Genomic DNA, 22,332 nt, shown 5'->3' on the forward strand with positions numbered 1-22,332 from the left:
CTCAGTCTGTAACATCCAGCGTCAATATTAATAAATATGTTCCAGTCAGCATGAATCAATCAACTTAGAATCAACCAACTAGTGTCAGTCAGTATCAATCAATCAGCATCAGACTGTATCAGTTAGATTCAGAATCAATCAACTTGGAATCAATCAATCAGCGTCAGTCAGGATCAAGCAATCAGAATCAGTCACTATCAATCAATCAGTATCAGTCACTATCAATCAATACGTGTCAGTATCAATCAATCCGTGTCAATCTGTATCAATCAATCAGTGTCAGTCACTATCAATCAATCCGTGACAATCTGAACCAATCAAACAGTATCAGTCAGTATCAATCAATCAGTGTCACTCAGTATCAATCAGAGTCAGTCTATATCAATCAATCATACCAGTCAGTATCTATCAATTAGTGTCAGTCAATATCAATCAATCAGAGAGGCTGCGTCAGACTGAGACTGAAATTTAATCTTTCCTAGTACCTTCGGTAGTTGTGGCTAATGTTGTCTTAGCGGTTGTAGCTGTGAAACAACAAGAAATAAAAATAAGAGTGAGATTCTGTGCCCAAGCACTGACGTACACGAGGGAACAAAAATCAGGCAGTGACAAGCATAAGAATGATGTCAGTCAGTATCATTGAGTGACTGTGAGATTCAGTCACTCAGTCTGTAACATCCAGCATCAATATTAATAAATATACTGCGGTCAACATTAATCAATCAACTTAGAATCAATCAACCAGCGTCAGTCAGTATCAATCAATCAGCATCAGACTGTATGAATCAGTGTCAGAATCAATCAACTTGGAATAAACCAATCAGCGTCAGTCAGGATCAAGCAATCAGCATCAGACTGTATCAATCAATCAGTGTCAGTGTCAATCAGTGTCAGTCAATATCAATAAATCAGTATCAGTCAATATCAATCAAACAGAGAGGCTGGGTCAGACTGAGATTGAAATTTCATTTTTCCTAGTACCTTCGGTAGTTGTGGCTAATGTTGTCTTAGCGGTTGTAGCTGAGAAACAACAAGAAATAAGAATCAGAATGAGATCCTGCGCCCATACACTGACGTACACGAGGGAACAAAAATCAGGCAGAGACGAGCGTAAGAATGATGTGAGTCAGTATCATTGAGTGACTGTGAGATTCAGTAACTCAGTCTGTAACATCCAGCATCAATATTAATAAATATGCTCCAGTCAGCATTAATCAATCAACTTCAATCAATCAATCAGCGTCAGTCAGTATCAATCAATCAACGTCAGTCTGTATCAATCAGCTTCAGTCATTATCAATCATTGTGAATCATTACCGGTCAATCAGTTGCAATCATTATCAGTGAATCTGCATCAGTGCATGTCAATCAATTAGTGTCAGTCAGCATAAATCAATCATTGCCAGACTGTATCAATCAATCAGCATAAGTCAGTATCAATCAATCCGGGTCAATCTGTATCAATCAATCAGTGTCAATCAATCTGTGACAATCTGAACCAATCAATCAGTGTCAGTCAGTATCAAACAATCAGTGTCAGTCAGTATCAATCAGTGTCAGTCTATATCAATCAATCATACCAGTTAGTATCAATCAATTAGTGTCAGTCAATATCAATCAATCAGAGAGGCTGGGTCAGAGTGAAATTGAAATTTAATCTTTCCTAGTACCTTCAGTCGTTGTGGCTAATGTTGTCTTGGCGGTTGTCGCTGGTAAACAACAAGAAATAACAATCACAATGAGATTCTGTGCCCATGCACTGACGTACACGAGGGAACAAAAATCAGGCAGAGAAGAGCATAAGAATGATGTCAGTCAGTATCATTGAGTGACTGTGAGATTCACTAACTCAGTCTGAAACATCCAGCATCAATATTAATAAATATGTTCCAATCAGCATGAATCAATCAAGTTAGAATCAATCAACCAGTGTCAGTCAGTATCAATCAATCAGCATCAGACTGTATCAATTAGGGTCACAATCAATCAACTTGGAATCAATCAATCAGCGTCAGTCAGTATCAAGCAATCAGCATCAGACTGTATCAATCAATCAGTGTCAGAGTCAATCAGTGTCAGTCAATATCAATAAATCAGTGTCAGTCAATATCACTCAATCAGAGAGGCTGGGTCAGAGTGAGATTGAAATTTAATCATTCCTAGAACCTTCGGTAGTTGTGGCTAATGTTATCTTTGCGGATGTAGCTGTGAAACAACAAGAAATAAAAATCGGAATGAGATTCTGTGCCCAAGCACTGACGTACACGAGGGGACAAAAATCAGGCACAGAAGAGCATAAGAATGATGTCAGTCAGGATCATTGAGTGACTGTGAGATTCAGTCACTCAGTCTGTAACATCCAGCATCAAGATTAATAAATATGCAGCAGTCAGTATTAAACAATCAACTTACAATCAATCGAACAGCGTCAGTCAGTATCAAACAATCAGCTTCAGGCAATGTCAATCAATCACTGTCAGACTGTATCAATCAATCAGCATCAGTCAGTATCAATGAATCAGTATCAGTCACTATCAATCAATACGTGTCAGTATCAATCAATCCGTGCCAATCCGTATCAATCAATCAGTGCCAGTCAGTAACAATCAATCCGTGACAATCTGTACCAATCAAACAGTATCAGTCAGTATCAATAAATCAGTGTCAGTCAGTATCAATCAGTGTCAGTCTATATCAATCAATCATACCAGACAGTATCAATCAATTAGATGCAGTCAATATCAATCAATCAGAGAGGCTGGGTCAGAGTGAGATTTAAATTAATCTTTCCTCGTACCTTCGGGAGTTGTGGCTAATGTTGTCTCAGCGGTTGTAGCTGTTATACAACAAGAAATAAAAATCAGAATGAGATTCTGTGCCCATGCACTGACGTACACGAGGGAACAAAAATCAGGCAGAGACGAGCATAAGAATGACGTCTGTCAATATCATTGAGTGACTGTGAGATTCAGTCACTCAGTCTGAAACATCCAGCATCAATATTAATAAAAAAGTTCCAGTCAGCATTAATCAATCAACTTACAATCAATCAATCAGCGTCAGTCAGTATCAATCAATCAGCTTCAGGCAATGTCAATCAATCACTGTCAGACTGTATCAATCAATCAGCATCAGTCAGTATCAATCAATCAGTATCAGTCACGAACAATCAATACGTGTCAGTGTCAATAAATCCGTGTCAATCTGTATCAATCAAACAGTGTCAGTCAGTATCAATCAATCCGTGACAATCTGTACCAATCAATCAGTGTCAGTCAGTATCAATCAATGTATGAATCAGTGTCAGAATCAATCAACTTGGAATCAATCAATCAGCGACAGTCAGTATCAAGCAATCAGCATCAGACTGTATCAACCAATCAGTGTCAGAGTCAATCAGTGTCAGTCAATATCAATCAATCAGAGAGGCTGGGTCAGAGTGAGATTGAAATTTAATCTCTCCTGGTACCTTCGGTCGTTGTGGCTAATGTTGTCTTAGCGGTTGTAGCTGTTAAACAACAAGAAATAAAAATCAGAATGAGATTCTGTGCCCATGCACTGACGTATACGAGGGAACGAAAATCAGGCAGAGACGAGCATAAGAATGATGTCAGTCAGGATCATTGAGTGACTGTGAGATTCAGTCACTCAGTCTGTAACATCCAGCATCAAGATTAATAAATATGCAGCAGTCAGTATTAAACAATCAACTTACAATCAATCAATCAGCGTCAGTCAGTATCAATCAATCAGCTTCAGGCAATGTCAATCAATCACTGTCAGACTGTATCAATCAATCAGCATCAGTCAGTATCAATCAATCAGTATCAGTCACTAACAATCAATACGTGTCAGTGTCAATAAATCCGTGTCAAAAATCAGGCAGAGACAAGCATAAGAATGATGTCAGTCAGTATCATTGAGTGACTGTGAGATTCAGTAACTCAGTCTGTAACATCCAGCATCAATATTAATAAATATGCTGCGGTCAGCATTAATCAATCAACTTAGAATCAATCAACCAGCATCAGTCAGCATCAATCAACCAGAATCAGACTGTATGAATCAGTGTCAGAATCAATCAACTTGGAATCAATCAATCAGCGTCAGTCAGGATCAAACAATCAGCAGCAGACTGTATCAATCAATCAGAGTCAGTGTCAATCAGTGTCAGTCAATACCAATAAATCAGTGTCAGTCAATATCAATCAATCAGAGAGGCTGGGTCAGAGTCAGATTTAAATTTAACGTTTCCTAGTACCTTCGGTCGTTGTGGTTAATGTTGCCTCAGCGGTTGTAGCTGTTAAACAACAAGAAATAAAAATCAGAATGTGATTCTGCGCACAAGCACTGATGTACACGAGGGAACAAAAATCAGGCAGAGACGAGCATAAGAATGATGTCAGTCAGGATCATTGAGTGACTGTGAGATTCAGTCACTCAGTCTGTAACATCCAGCATCAAGATTAATAAATATGCTGCGGTCAGCATTAATCATTCAACTTACAATCAATCAATCAGCGTCAGTCAGTATCAATCAACCAGCTTCAGGCAGTGTCAAACAATCACTGTCAGACTGTACCAATCAATCAGCATCAGTCAGTATCAATCAATCAGTATCAGTCATTAACAATCAATACGTGTCAGCATCAATCAATCCATGTCAATCTGTATCAATCAATCAGTGTCAGTCAATATCAATCAATCTGTGACAATCTGTATCAATCAATCAGTGTCAGTCAGTATCAATCAATCTGTGACAATCTGCACCAATCAATCAGTATCAATCAGTATCAATCAAACAGGGTCAGTCAGTATCAACCAGTGCCAGTCTATATCAATCAATCATAGCAGTCAGTATCAATCAATTAGTGTCAGTCAATATCAATCCGAGAGGCTGGGTCATCGTGAGATTGAAATTTAATCTTTCCTAGTACCTTCGGTAGTTGTGGCTAATGTTGTCTTAGCTGTTGTAGCTGTGAAACAACAAGAAATAAAAATCAGAATGAGATTCTGTGCCCAAGCACTGACGTACACGAGGGAACAAAAATCAGGCAGAGACGAGCATAAGAATGATGTCAGTCAGTATCATTGAGTGACTGTGAGATTCAGTCACTCAGTCTGTAACATCCAGCGTCAATATCAATAAATATGCTGCGGTCAGCATTAATCAACCAACTTACAATCAATCAATCAATCAGCGTCAGTCAGTATCAATCTATCAGCTTCAGACGGTATCCATCAGTGTCAGAATCAATCAATTTGGAATCAATCAATCAGCGTCAGTCACTACCAAGCAACCAGCATCAGACTGCATCAATCAATCAGTGTAAGGGTCACTCAATGTCAGTCAACATCAATAAATCAGTGTCAGTCAATATCAATCAATCAGAGAGGCTGGGTCAGAGTGTGATTGAAATTTAATCTCTCCTAGTACCTTCGGTAGTTGTGGATAATGTTGTCTTTGCGGTTGTAGCTGTTAAACAACAAGAAATAAAAATCAGAATGAGATTCTATGCCCAAGCGCTGACGTACACGAGGGAACAAAAATCAGGCAGAGACGAGCCTAAGAATGATGTCAGTCAGTATCATTGAGTGACTGTGAGATTCAGTCACTCAGTCTGTAACATCCAGCATCAAGATTAATAAATATGCAGCAGTCAGGATTAAACAATCAACTTACAATCAATCAATCAGTCTCAGTCAGTATCAATCAATCAGTGTCAGTCAGTATCAATCAGTGTCAGTCTATATCAATCAATCATACCAGTCAGTATCAATCAATTACTGTCAGTCAATATCAATCAATCAGAGAGGCTGGGTCAGACTGAGATTGAAATTTAATCTTTACTAGTACCTTCGGTAGTTGTGGCTACTGTTGTCTTAGCGGTTGTAGCTGTGAAACAACAAGAAATAAAAATAAGAGTGAGATTCTGTACCCATGCACTGACGTACACGAGGGAACAAAAATCAGGCAGAGACAAGCATAAGAATGATGTCAGTCAGTATCATTGAGTGACTGTGAGATTCAGTCACTCAGTCTGTAACATCCAGCATCAATATTAATAAATATGCTGCGGTCATCATTAATCAATCAACTTAGAATCAATCAACCAGCGTCAGTCAGTATAAATCAACCAGCATCAGGCTGTATGAATCAGTGTCAGAATCAATCAGCATCGAATCAATCAATCAGCGTCAGTCAGGATCAAGCAATCAGCATCAGATGGTATCAATCAATCAGTGTCAGTGTCAATCAGTGTCAGTCAATATCAATAAATCAGCATCAGTCAATATCAATCAATCAGAGAGGCTGGGTCAGAGTGAGATTGAAATTTCATCTTTCCTAGTACCTTCGGTCGTTATGGCTAATGTTGTCTTAGCGGTTGTAGCTGTTAAACAACAAGAAATAAAGAACATGATGACATTCTGTGCCCATGCACTGAAGTACATGAGGGAACAAAAATCAGGCAGAGAAGGGCATAAGAATGATGTCAGTCAGGATCATTGAGTGACTGTGAGATTCAGTCACTCAGTCTGAAACATCCAGCATCAATATTAATAAATATGTTCCAGTCAGCATGAATCAATCAACTTAGAATCAACCAACTAGTGTCAGTCAGTATCAATCAATCAGCATCAGACTGTATCGGTTAGTGTCAGAATCAATCAACTTGGAATCAATCAATCAGCGTCAGTCAGTATCAAGCAATCAGCATCAGACTGTATCAATCAATCAGTGTCAGAGTCAATCAGTGTCAGTCAATATCAATCAATCAGAGAGGCTGGGTCAGACTGAGATTGAAATTTAATCTTTCCTAGTACCTTCGGGAGTTGTGGCTAATGTTGTCTTAGCGGTTGTGGCTGTTAAACAACAAGAAATAAAAATCAGAATGAGATCCTGTGCCCATGCACTGACGTACACGAGGGAACTAAAATCAGGCAGAGAAGAGCATAAGAATGATGTCAGTCAGTATGATTGAGTGACGGTGAGATTCAGACACTCAGTCTGTAACATCCAGCATCAATATAAATAAATATGTTCCAGTCAGCATTAATCAATCAATCAGCGTCAGTCAATATCAATCAATCAGTGTCTGACTGGATCAATCAATTAGCATCAGTCAGTATCATTCAATCAGTATCAGTCACGATCAATCAATATGTGTCAGTATCAATCAATCCATGACAATCTGTACCAATCAATCAGAATCAGTCAGGATCAATCAATCAGTGTGAGGCAGTATGAATCAGTGTCAGTCCCTATCAATCAATCACACCAGTCAGTATCAATCAATTGGTGTCAGTCAATATCAATCAGAGAGGCTGGGTTTTATTAATAAAAACGTTCCAATCAGCATTAATCAATCAACATACAATCAATCAATCAGCGTCAGTCAGTATCAATCAATCAGCGTCAGTCAGTATCAATCAGTCAGTGTCAGACTGGATCAATCAATTAGCATCAGTCAGCATCAATCAATCAGTATCAGTCACTATCAATCAATATGTGACAGTATCAATCAATCCGAGACTATCTGTACCAATCAATCAGTATCAGTCAAGATCAATCAATCAATCAGTGTCAGTCAGTATCAATCAGCGTCAGTCTATATCAATCAATCATACCAGTCAGCATCAATCAATTAGTGTCACTTAATATCAATCAATCAGAGAGGCTGGTTCAGAGTGAGATTGAAATTGAATCATTCCTAGTACCTTCGGTAGTTGTGGCTGAAGTTGTCTTAGCGGTTGTACCTGTTAAACAACAAGAAATAAAAATCAGAATGAGATTCAGTGCCTATGCACTGACGTACACGAGGGAACAAAAATCAGGCAGAGAAGAGCATAAGAATGATGTCAGTCAGTATCATTGAGTGACTGTGAGATTCAGTCACTCAGTCTGTAACATCCAGCATCAATATTAATAAATATGCTCCTGTCAGTATTAATCAATCAATTTAGAAACAATCAATCAGCGTCAGTCAGCATCAATCAATCAGCTTCAGGCAGTGTCAATCAACCACTGACAGACTGTATCAATCAATCAGCATCAGTCAGTATCAATCAATCAGTATCAGTCACTATCAATCAAAACGTGTCAGTATCAACCAGTCCGTGCCAATCTGTATCAATCAATCAGTGTCAGTCAGTATCAATCAATCCGTGACAATCTGTACCAATCAATCAGTGACAGTCAGTATCAATCAATGTATGTATCAGTGTCAGAATCAATCAACTTGGAATCAATCAATCAGCGTCAGTCAGGATCAAGCAATCAGCATCAGACTGTATCAATCAATCAGTGTCAGTGTCAATCAGTGTCAGTCAATATCAATAAATCAGTATCAGTCAATATCAATCAATCAGAGAGGCCGGGTCAGAGTGAGACTGAAATTTATTCTTTCCTAGTACCTTCGGGAGTTGTGGCTAATGTTGTCTTAGCGGTTGTAGCTGTTAAACAACAAGAAATAAAAATCAGAATGAGATTCTGTGCCCAAGCACTGGCGTACACGAGGGAACAAAAATCAGGCAGAGACGAGCATAAGAATGATGTCAGTCAGGATCATTGAGTGACTGTGAGATTTAGTCACTCAGTCTGAAACATCCAGCATCAAGAGTAATAAATATGCTGCGGTCAGCATTAATCAATCAACTTACAATCAATCAATCAGCGTCAGTCAGTATCAATCAACCAGCTTCAGGCAATGTCAAACAATCACTGTCAGACTGTACCAATCAATCAGCATCAGTCAGTATCAATCAATGAGTATCAGTCACTATTAATCAATACGTGTCAGTATCAATCAATCCATGTCAATCCGTATCAATTACTCAGTGCCAGTCAGTATCAATCAATCTGTGACAATCTGCACCAATCAATCAGTATCAGTCAGTATCAATCAATCAGTGTCAGTCAGTATCAACCAGTGTCAGTCTATATCAATCAATCATACCAGTCAGTATCAATCAATCAGTGTCAGTCTATATCAATCAATCATACCAGTCAGTATCAATCAATTAGTGTCAGTCAATATCAATCAATCAGAGAGGCTGGGTCATCGTGAGATTGAAATATAATCTTTCCTAGTACCTTCGGTAGTTGTGGCTAATGTTGTCTTTGCGGTTGTAGCTGTGAAACAACAAGAAATAAAAATCAGAATGAGATTCTGTGCCCATGCACTGACGTACACGAGGGAACAAAAATCAGGCAGAGACGAGCATAAGAATGATGTCAGTCAGTATCATTGAGTGACTGTGAGATTCAGTCACCCAGTCTGTAACATCCAGTGTCAATATTAATAAATATGCTGCGGACAGCATTGATCAATCAACTTACAATCAATCAATCAATCAGCGTCAGTCAGTATCAATCAATCAGCATCAGACTGTATCAATCAGTGTCAGAATCAATCAATTTGGAATCAATCAATCAGCGTCAGTCACTGTCAAGCAACCAGCATCAGACTGTATCAATCAGTCAGTGTCAGTGTCAGTCAATGTCAGTCAACATCAATAAATCAGCATCAGTCAATATCAATCAATCAGAGTGGCTGGGTCAGAGTGAGATTGAAATTTAATGTTTCCTAGTACCTTCGGTCGTTGTGGCTAATGTTGTCTTTGCGGTTGTAGCTGTTAAACAACAAGAAATAAAAATCAGAATGAGATTCTGTGCCCATGCACTGACGTACACGAGGAAACAAAAATCAGGCAGAGACGAGCGTAAGAATGATGTCAGTCAGTATCATTGAGTGACTGTGAGATTCCGTAACTCAGTCTGTAACATCCAGCATCAAGATTAATAAATATGCTGCGGTCAGCATTAATCAATTAACTTACAATCAATCAATCAGCGTCAGTCAGTATCAATCAACCAGCTGCAGGCAGTGTCAAACAATCACTGTCAGACTGTACCAATCAATCAGCATCAGTCAGTATCAATCAATCAGTATCAGTCACTAACAATCAATACGTGTCAGCATCAATCAATCCATGTCAATCTGTATCAATCAATCAGTGTCAGTCAGTATCAATCAATCTGTGACAATCTGCACCAATCAATCAGTATCAGTCAGTATCAATCAATCAGTGTCAGTCAGTATCAACCAGTGTCAGTCTATATCAATCAATCATACCAGTCAGTATCAATCAATTAGTGTCAGTCAATATCAATCAGAGAGGCTGGGTCATCGTGAGATTGAAATTTAATCTTTCCTAGTACCTTCGGTAGTTGTGGCTAATGTTGTCTTAGCGGTTGTAGCTGTGAAACAACAAGAAACATAAATCAGAATGAGATTCTGTGCCCATGCACTGACGTACACGAGGGAACAAAAATCAGGCAGTGACGAGCATAAGAATGATGTCAGTCAGGATCATTGAGTGACTGTGAGATTCAGTCACTCAGTCTGTAACATCCAGCGTCAATATCAATAAATATGCTGCGGTCAGCATTAATCAATCAACTTACAATCAATCAATCAATCAGCGTCAGTCAGTATCAATCTATCAGCTTCAGACTGTATCCATCAGTGTCAGAAACAATCAATTTGGAATCAATCAATCAGCGTCAGTCACTATAAAGAAACCAGCATCAGACTGCATCAATCAATCAGTGTCAGTGTCAATCAATGTCAGTCAACATCAATAAATCAGTGTCAGTCAATATCAATCAATCAGAGAGGCTGGGTCAGAGTGAGATTGAAATTTAATGTTTCCTACTACCTTCGGGAGTTGTGGCTAATGTTGTCTTTGCGGTTGTAGCTGTTAAACAACAAGAAATAAAAATCGGAATGAGATTCTATGCCCAAGCGCTGACGTACACGAGGGAACAAAAATCAGGCAGAGACGAGCATAAGAATGATGTCAGTCAGGATCATTGAGTGACTGTGAGATTCAGTCACTCAGTCTGTAACATCCAGCATCAACATTAATAAATATGCAGCAGTCAGAATTAAACAATCAACTTACAATCAATCAATCAGCGTCAGTCAGTATCAATCAATCAGCTTCAGGCATTGTCAATCACTCACTGTCAGAATGTATCAATCAACCAGCATCAGTCAGTATCAATCAATGAGTATCAGTCACTATTAATCAATACGTGTCAGTATCAATCAATCCGTGTCAATCTGTATCAATCAATCAGTGTCAGTCAGTATCAATCAATCCGTGACAATCAGTACCAATCAATCAGTATCAGTCAGTATCAATCAATCCGTGACAATCAGTACCAATCAATCAGTATCAGTCAGTATCAGTCAGTGTCAGTCAGTATCAACCAGTGACAGTCTATATCAATCAATCATACCAGTCAGTAGCAATCAATTAGTGTCAGTCAATATCAATCAATCAGAGAGGCTGGGTCAGAGTGAGATTGAAATTTAATCTTTCCAAGTACCTTCGGTAGTTGTGGCTAATGTTGTCTTAGCGGTTGTAGCTGTGAAACAACAAGAAATAAAAATAAGAGTGAGATTCTGTGCCCATGCACTGACGTACACGAGGGAACAAAAATCAGGCAGAGACAAGCATAAGAATGATGTCAGTCAGTATCATTGAGTGACTGTGAGATTCAGTAACTCAGTCTGTAACATCCAGCATCAATATTAATAAATATGCTGCGGTCATCATTAATCAATCGACTTAGAATCAATCAACGAGCGTCAGTCAGTATCAATCAAGCAGCATCAGACTGTATGAATCAGTGTCAGAATCAATCAGCATCGAATCAATCAATCAGCGTCAGTCAGGATCAAGCAATCAGCATCAGACTGTATCAGTCAATCAGTGTCAGTGTCAATCAGTGTCAGTCAATATCAATAAATCAGTATCAGTCAATATCAATCAATCAGAGAGGCTGGGTCAGAGTGAAATTGAAATTTATTCTTTCCTAGTACCTTCGGTCGTTGTGGCTAATGTTGTCTTGGCGGTTGTAGCTGTTAAACAACAAGAAATGAAAAACACGATGACATTCTGTGCCCATGCACTGAAGTACACGAGGGAACAAAAATCAGGCAGAGAAGAGCATAAGAATGATGTCAGTCAGGATCATTGAGTGACTGTGAGATTCAGTAACTCAGTCTGTAACATCCAGCATCAATATTAATAAATATGTTCCAGTCAGCATGAATCAATCAACTTAGAATCAACCAACTAGTGTCAGTCAGTATCAATCAATCAGCATCAGACTGTATCAGTTAGTTTCAGAATCAATCAACTTGGAATCAAACAATCAGCGTCAGTCAGAATCAAGCAATCAGCATCAGACTGTATCAATCAATCAGTGTCAGAGTCAATCAGTGTCAGTCCATATCAATCAATCAGAGAGGCTGGGTCAGAGTGAGATTGAAATTTAATCTTTCCTAGTACCTTCGGGAGTGGTGGCTAATGTTGTCTTCGCGGTTGTAGCTGTTAAACAACAAGAAATAAAAATCAGAATGAGATTCTGCGCCCAAGCACTGACGTACACGAGGGAACAAAAATCAGGCAGAGACGAGCATAAGAATGATGTCAGTCAGTATCATTGAGTGACTGTGAGATTCAGTCACTCAGTCTGTAACATCCAGCATCAATATTAATAAATATGCTGCGGTCAGCATTAAACAATCAACTCACAATCAATCAATCAATCAGCGTCAGTCAGTATCAATCAATCACCATCAGACTGTACCAATCAGTGTCAGAATCAATCAATTTGGAATCAATCAATCAGCGTCAGTCAGCATCAAGCAACCAGCATCAGACTGTATCAATCAATCAGTGTCAGTGTCAATCAATGTCAGTCAATATCAATAAATCAGTGTCAGTCAATATCAATCAATCAGAGAGGCTGGGTCAGAGTGAGATTGAAATTTAATGTTTCCTACTACCTTCGGGAGTTGTGGCTAATGTTGTCTTCGCGGTTGTTCCTGTTAAACAACAAGAAAAGAAAATCAGAATGAGATTCTGTACCCATGCACTGACGTACACGAGGGAACAAAAATCAGGCAGAGAAGAGCATAAGAATGATGTGAGTCAGTATCATTGAGTGACTGTGAGATTCAGTAACTCAGTCTGTAACATCCAGCATCAATATTAATAAATATGCTCCAGTCAGCATTAATCAATCAACTTCAATCAATCAATCAGCGTCAGTCAGTATCAATCAATCAACGTCAGTCTGTATCAATCAGCTTCAGTCATTATCAATCATTGTGAATCATTACCAGTCAATCAGTTGCAATCATTATCAGTGAATCTGCATCAGTGCTTGTCAATCAATTAGTGTCAGTCAGCATAAATCAATCATTGCCAGACTGTATCAATCAATCAGCATAAGTCAGTATCAATCAATCCGGGTCAATCAATAACAATCAGTGTCAGTCATTATCAATCAGCATCAGTCAGTATCAATCAATCAGGGACAATCAATATCAATCAATGTCAGTCAGTATCAATCAGTCAGCATCATTCAGTATCAATCAGGGTCAATCAATATGAATCAGTGCCAGTCTGTATCAATCAATCACCTCCAGTCAGTTTCAATCAATCAGTGTCAGTCAGTATCAATCAATCAGTATCAGTCACTATCAGTTAATACGTGTCAGTATCAATCAATCCGTGTCAATCTGTATCAATCAATCAGTGTCAATCAATCTGTGACAATCTGTACCAATCAATCAGTGTCAGTCAGCATCAAACAATCAGTGTCAGACAGTATCAATCAGTGTCAGTCTATATCAATCAATCATACCAGTTAGTATCAATCAATTAGTGTCAGTCAATATCAATCAATCAGAGAGGCTGGGTCAGAGTGAAATTGAAATTTAATCTTTCCTAGTACCTTCGGTCGTTGTGGCTAATGTTGTCTTGGCGGTTGTAGCTGGTAAACAACAAGAAATAAAAATCAGAATGAGATTCTGTGCCCATGCACTGAAGTACACGAGGGAACAAAAATCAGGCAGAGAAGAGCGTAAGAATGATGTGAGTCAGTATCATTGAGTGACTGTGAGATTCAGTAACTCAGTCTGAAACATCCAGCATCAATATTAATAAATATGTTCCAATCAGCATGAATCAATCAAGTTAGAATCAATCAACCAGTGTCAGTCAGTATCAATCAATCAGCATCAGACTGTATCAATTAGGGTCACAATCAATCAACTTGGAATCAATCAATCAGCGTCAGTCAGCATCAAGCAATCAGCATCAGACTGTATCAATCAATCAGTGTCAGAGTCAATCAGTGTCAGTCTATATCAATAAATCACTGTCAATCAATATCACTCAATCAGAGAGGCTGGGTCAGAGTGAGATTGAAATTTAATCTTTCCTAGTACCTTCGGTCGTTGTGGCTAATGTTGTCTTTGCGGATGTAGCTGTGAAACAACAAGAAATAAAAATCGGAATGAGATTCTGTGCCCAAGCACTGACGTACACGAGGGGACAAAAATCAGGCACAGAAGAGCGTAAGAATGATGTCAGTCAGGATCATTGTGTGACTGTGAGATTCAGTCACTCAGTCTGTAACATCCAGCATCAAGATTAATAAATATGCAGCAGTCAGTATTAAACAATCAACTTACAATCAATCGAACAGCGTCAGTCAGTATCAAACAATCAGCTTCAGGCAATGTCAATAAATCACTGTCAGACTGTATCAATCAATCAGCATCAGTCAGTATCAATGAATCAGTATCAGTCACTATCAATCAATACGTGTCAGTATCAATCAATCCGTGTCAATCTGTATCAATCAATCAGTGTCAGTCAGGAACAATCAATCCGTGACAATCTGTACCAATCAAACAGTATCAGTCAGTATCAATAAATCAGAGTCAGTCAGTATCAATCAGTGTCAGTCTATATCAATCAATCATACCAGTCAGTATCAATCAATAAGTGTCAGTCAATATCAATCAATCAGAGAGGCTGGGTCAGAGTGAGATTGAAATTTAATCTTTCCTAGTACCTTCGGTAGTTGTGGCTAATGTTGTCTTAGCGGTTGTAGCTGTGAAACAACAAGAAATAAAAATAAGAGTGAGATTCTGTGCCCATGCACTGACGTACACGAGGGAACAAAAATCAGGCAGAGACGAGCATAAGAATGATGTCAGTCAGTATCATTGAGTGACTGTGAGATTCAGTAACTCAGTCTGTAACATCCAGCACCAATATTAATAAATATGCTGCGGTCAGCATTAATCAATCAACTTAGAATCAATCAACCAGCGTCAGTCAGTATCAATCAACCAGCATCAGACTGTATGAATCAGTGTCAGAATCAATCAGCATCGAATCAATCAATCAGCATCAGTCAGGATCAAGCAATCAGCATCGGACTGTATCAATCAATCAGTGTCAATCAGTGTCAGTCAATATCAATAAATCAGTATCAGTCAATATCAATCAATCAGAGAGGCTGGGTCAGAGTGAGATTCAAATTTATTCTTTCCGAGTACCTTCGGTCGTTGTGGCTAATGTTGTCTTCGCGGTTGTAGCTGTGAAACAACAAGAAATAAAAAACACGATGACATTCTGTGCCCATGCACTGAAGTACACGAGGGAACAAAAATCAGGCAGAGACGAGCATAAGAATGATGTCAGTCAGGATCATTGAGTGACTGTGAGATTCAGTCACTCAGTCTGTAACATCCAGCATCAATATTAATAAATATGTTCCAGTCAGCATTAATCAATCAACATAGAATCAACCAACTAGTGTCAGTCAGTATCAATCAATCAGGATCAGACTGTATCAGTTAGTTTCAGAATCAATCAACTTGGAATCAATCAATCAGCGTCAGTCAGGATCAAGCAATCAGCATCAGACTGTATCAATCAATCAGTATCAGAGTCAATCAGTGTCAGTCAATATCATTCAATCAGAGAGGCTGGGTCAGAGTGAGATTGAAATTTAATCTTTCCTAGTACCTTCGGGAGTGGTGGCTAATGTTGTCTTCGCGGTTGTAGCTGTTAAACAACAAGAAACAAAAATCAGAATGAGATTCTGCGCCCAAGCACTGACGAACACGAGGGAACAAAAATCAGGCAGAGACGAGCATAAGAATGATGTCAGTCAGTATCATTGAGTGACTGTGAGATTCAGTAACTCAGTCTGAAACATCCAGCATCAAGATTAATAAATATGCTGCGGTCAGCATTAATCAATCAACTTAGAATCAATCAATCAGCGTCAGTCAGTATCAATCAATCACCATCAGACTGTACCAATCAGTGTCAGAATCAATCAATTTGGAATCAATCAATCAGCGTCAGTCAGCATCAAGCAACCAGCATCAGACTGTATCAATCAATCAGTGTCAGTGTCAATCAATGTCAGTCAATATCAATAAATCAGTGTCAGTCAATATCAATCAATCAGAGAGGCTGGGTCAGAGTGAGATTTAAATTTAATGTTTCCTACTACCTTCGGGAGTTGTGGCTAATGTTGTCTTTGCGGTTGTAGCTGTTAAACAACAAGAAATAAAAATCGGAATGAGATTATCTGCCAAGCACTGACGTACACGAGGGAACAAAAATCAGTCAGAGAAGAGCATAAGAATGATGTCAGTCAGTATCATTGAGTGACTGTGAGATTCAGTAACTCAGTCTGTAACATCCAGCATCAAGATTAATAAATATGCAGCAGTCAGTATTAAACAATCAACTTACAATCAATCAATCAGCGTCAGTCAGTTGCAATCAATCAGCTTCAGGCAATGTCAATCAATCACTGTCAGACTGTATCAATCAATCAGCATCAGTCAGTATCAATCAATCAGTATCAGTCACTATCAATAAATACGTGTCAGTATCAATCAATCCATGTCAATCTGTATCAATCAATCAGTGTCAGTCAGTATCAATCAATCCGTGACAATCTGTACCAATCAAACAGTATCAGTCAGTATCAATCAATCAGTGTCAGTCAGTATCAATCAGTGTCAGTCTATATCAATCAATCATACCAGTCAGTATCAATCAATTAGTGTCAGTCAATATCATTCAATCAGAGAGGTTGTATCAGACAGAGATTGAAATTTAATCTTTCCTAGTACCTTCGGTAGTTGTGGCTAATGTTGTCTTAGCGGTTGTAGCTGTGAAACAACAAGAAATAAAAATAAGAGTGAGATTCTGTGCCCATGCACTGACGTACACGTGGGAATAAAAATCAGGCAGGGACGAGCATAAGAATGATGTCAGTCAGTATCATTGAGTGACTGTGAGATTCAGTAACTCAGTCTGTAACATCCAGCATCAATATTAATAAATATGCTGCGGTCAGCATTAATCAATCAACTTAGAATCAATCAACCAGCGTCAGTCAGTATCAATCAACCAGCATCAGACTGTATGAATCAGTGTCAGAATCAATCAGCTTCGAATCAATCAATCAGCGTCAGTCAGGATCAAGCAATCAGCATCAGACTGTATCAATCAATCAGTGTCAGTGTCAATTAGTGTCAGTCAATATCAATAAATCAGTATCAGTCAATATCAAATAAACAGAGAGGCTGGGTCAGACTGAGATTGAAATTTAATCTTTCCTAGTACCTTCGGTCGTTGTGGCTAATGTTGTCTTAGCGGTTGTAGCTGAGAAACAACAAGAAATAAAAATAAGAATGAGATTCTGTGCCCATGCACTGACGTACACGACGGAACAAAAATCAGGCAGAGACGAGCGTAAGAATGATGTCAGTCAGGATCATTGAGTGACTGTGAGATTCAGTCACACAGTCTGGAACATCCAGCATCAATAACAAAAAATATGCTGCGGTTAGCATTAATCAATCAACATACAATCAATCAATTAGCATCAGTCAGTATCAATCAATCAGTATCAGTCACTATCAATCAATATGTGTCAGTATCAATCAATCCGTGACAATCTGTACAAATCAATCAGTATCAGTCAGGATCAATCAATCAGTGTCAGTCAGTATCAATCAGTGTCAGACTATATCAATCAATCATACCAGTCAGTATCAATCAATTAGTGTCAGTCAATATTAATCAATCAGAGAGGCTGGGTCAGAGTGAGATTGAAATTTAATCTTTCCAAGTACCTTCGGTAGTTGTGACTAAAGTTGTCTTAGCGGTTGTAGCTGTGAAACAACAAGAAATAAAAATAAGAATGAGATTCTGTGCCCATGCACTGACGTACACGAGGGAACAAAAATCGGGCAATGAAGAGCATAAGAATGATGTCAGTCAATATCATTGAGTGACTGTGAGATTCAATAACTCAGTCTGTAACATCCAGCATCAATATTCATAAACATGCTGCGGTCAGCATTGATCCATCAACTTAGAATCAATCAATCAATCAGCATCAGTCATTATCAATCAATCAGCATCAGACTGTATCAGTGTCAGAATCAATCAACTTGGAATCAATCAATCAGCGTCAGTCAGAATCAAGCAATCAGCATCAGACTGTATCAATCAATCAGTGTCAGTGTCAATCAGTGTCAGTCAATATCAATAAATCACTGTCAGTCAATATCAATCAATCAGAGAGGCTGGGTCAGTGTGAGATAGAAATTTCATTTTTCCTAGTGCCTTCGGTAGTTGTGGCTAATGTTGTCTTTGCGGTTGTAGCTGTTAAACAACAAGAAATAAAAATCAGAATGAGATTCTGTGCCCATGCACTGACGTACGCGAGGGAACTAAAATCAGGCAGAGACGAGCATAAGAATGATGTCAGTCAGGATCATAGAGTGACTGTGAGATTCAGTCACTCAGTCTGTAACATCCAGCGTCAAGATTAATAAATATGCAGCGGTCAGAATTAAAGAATCAACTTACAATCAATCAATCAGCGTCAGTCAGTATCAATCTATCAGCTTCAGACTGTATCAATCAGTGTCAGAATCAATCAATTTGGAATCAATCAGCGTCAGTCACTATCAAGCAACCAGCATCAGACTGCATCAATCAATCAGTGTCAGTGTCAATCAATGTCAGTCAACATCAATAAATCAGTGTCAGTCAATATCAATCAGAGAGGCTGGGTCAGAGTGAGATTGAAATTTAATGTTTCCGACTACCTTCGGGAGTTGTGGCTAATGTTGTCTTTGCGGTTGTAGCTGTTAAACAACAAGAAATAAAAATCGGAATGAGATTCTATGCCCAAGCGCTGACGAACACGAGGGAACAAAAATCGGGCAGAGACAAGCATAAGAATGATGTCAGTCAGTATCACTGAGTGACTGTGAGATTCAGTCACTCAGTCTGTAACATCCAGGATCAAGATTAAAAAATATGCAGCAGTCAGAATTAAACAATCAACTTACAATCAATCAATCAGTGACAGTCAGTATCAATCAATCAGCTTCAGGCAATTTCAGTCAATCACTGTCACACTGTATCAATCAATCAGAATCAGTCAGTATCAATCAATCAGTATCAGTCACTATCAATCAATACGTGTCAGTATCAATCAATCCATGTCAATCTGTATCAATCAATCAGTGTCAGTCAGTATCAATCAATCCGTGACAATCTGTACCAATCAATCAGTATCAGTCAGTATCAATCAGTGTCAGTATCAATCAGTGGCAGTCTGTATCAATCAATCATACCAGTCAGTATCAATCAATTAGATGCAGTCAATATCAATCAATCAGAGAGGCTGGGTCAGACTGAGATTGAAATTTAATCTTTCCTAGTACCTTCGGTAGTTGTGGCTAATGTTGTCTTCGCGGTTGTAGCTGTGAAACAACAAGAAATAAAAATAAGAATGAGATTCTGTGCCCATGCACTGACGTACACGAGGGAACAAAAATCAGGCAGAGACGAGCATAAGAATGATGTCAGTCAGTATCATTGAGTGACTGTGAGATTCAGTAACTCAGTCTGTAACATCCAGCATCAATATTAATAAATATGCTGCAGTCACCATTAATCAATCAACTTAGAATCAATCAACCAGCGTCAGTCAGTATCAATCAACCAGCATCAGACTATATGAATCAGTGTCAGAATCAATCAGCTTTGAATCAATCAATCAGCGTCAGTCAGGATCAAGCAATCAACATCAGACTGTATCAATCAATCAGTGTCAGTGTCAATCAGTGTCAGTCAATATCAATAAATCAGTATCAGTCAATATCAAATAAACAGAGAAGCTGGGTCAGAGTGAGATTGAAATTTAATCTTTCCTAGTACCTTCGGGTGTTGTGGCTAATGTTGTCTTAGCGGTTGTAGCTGTGAAACAACAAGAAATAAAAATCAGAATGAGATTCTGCGCCCATGCACTGACGTACACGATGGAACAAAAATCAGGCAGAGACAAGCATAAGAATGATGTGAGACAGTATCATTGAGTGACTGTGAGATTCAGTAACTCAGTCTGTAACATCCAGCATCAATATTAATAAATATGTTCCAGTCAGCATTAATCAATCAACATACAATCAATCAATCAGCGTCAGTCAGTATCAATCAATCAGTGTCAGACTGGATCAATCAATTAGCATCAGTCAGTATCAATTAATCAGTATCAGTCACTATCAATCAATATGTGTCAGTATCAATCAATCCGTGACAATCTGTACCAATCAATCAGTATCAGTCAGGATCAATCAATCAGTGCCACTCAGTATCAATCAATCAGTGTCAGTATCCATCAGTGTCAGTCTATATCAATCAATCAGAGCAGTCAGTATCAATCAATTATGTCAGTCAATATCAATCAATCAGAGAGGCTGTGTCAGAGTGAGATTGAAATTTAATGTTTCCTCGCACCTTCGGTAGTTGTGGCTAATGTTGTCTTCGCGGTTGTAGCTGGGAAACAACAAGAAATAAAAATCAGAATGAGATTCTGTGCCCATGCACTGACGTACACGAGGGAACAAAAATCAGGCAGAGACAAGCATTAGAATGATGTCAGTCAGTATCATTGAGTGACTGTGAGATTCAATAACTCAGTCTGTAACATCCAGCATCAATATTCATAAACATGCTGCGGTCAGCATTGATCAATCAGCTTAGAATCAATCAATCAGCATCAGTCAGTATCAATCAATCAGCATCAGACTGTATCAGTGTCAGAATCAATCAACTTGGAATCAATCAATCAGCGTCAGTCAGTATCAAGCAATCAGCATCAGACTGTATCAATCAATCAGTGTCAGTGTCAATCAGTGTCAGTCAATATCAATAAATCAGTGTCAGTCAATATCAATCAATCAGAGAGGCTGGGTCAGAGTGAGATTTAAATTTAATGTTTCCTACTACCTTCGGGAGTTGTGGCTAATGTTGTCTTTGCGGTTGTAGCTGTTAAACAACAAGAAATAAAAATCGGAATGAGATTATCTGCCCAAGCACTGACGTACACGAGGGAACAAAAATCAGTCAGAGAAGAGCATAAGAATGATGTCAGTCAGTATCATTGAGTGACTGTGAGATTCAGTCACTCAGTCTGTAACATCCAGCATCAAGATTAATAAATATGCAGCAGTCAGTATTAAACAATCAACTTACAATCAATCAATCAGCGTCAGTCAGTTGCAATCAATCAGCTTCAGGCAATGTCAATCAATCACTGTCAGACTGTATCAATCAATCAGCATCAGTCAGTATCAATCAATCAGTATCAGTCACTATCAATAAATACGTGTCAGTATCAATCAATCCATGTCAATCTGTATCAATCAATCAGTGTCAGTCAGTATCAATCAATCCGTGACAATCTGTACCAATCAAACAGTATCAGTCAGTATCAATCAATCAGTGTCAGTCAGTATCAATCAGTGTCAGTCTATATCAATCAATCATACCAGTCAGTATCAATCAATTAGTGTCAGTCAATATCATTCAATCAGAGAGGTTGTATCAGACAGAGATTGAAATTTAATCTTTCCTAGTACCTTCGGTAGTTGTGGCTAATGTTGTCTTAGCGGTTGTAGCTGTGAAACAACAAGAAATAAAAATAAGAGTGAGATTCTGTGCCCATGCACTGACGTACACGTGGGAATAAAAATCAGGCAGGGACGAGCATAAGAATGATGTCAGTCAGTATCATTGAGTGACTGTGAGATTCAGTAACTCAGTCTGTAACATCCAGCATCAATATTAATAAATATGCTGCGGTCAGCATTAATCAATCAACTTAGAATCAATCAACCAGCGTCAGTCAGTATCAATCAACCAGCATCAGACTGTATGAATCAGTGTCAGAATCAATCAGCTTCGAATCAATCAATCAGCGTCAGTCAGGATCAAGCAATCAGCATCAGACTGTATCAATCATTCAGTGTCAGTGTCAATTAGTGTCAGTCAATATCAATAAATCAGTATCAGTCAATATCAATCAAACAGAGAGGCTGGGTCAGACTGAGATTGAAATTT

This window comes from Carcharhinus amblyrhynchos, chromosome 1 (assembly GCF_965287045.1).
Source record: "Carcharhinus amblyrhynchos chromosome 1, sCarAmb.v2.hapA, whole genome shotgun sequence".
Lineage (NCBI taxonomy): Eukaryota > Metazoa > Chordata > Chondrichthyes > Carcharhiniformes > Carcharhinidae > Carcharhinus > Carcharhinus amblyrhynchos.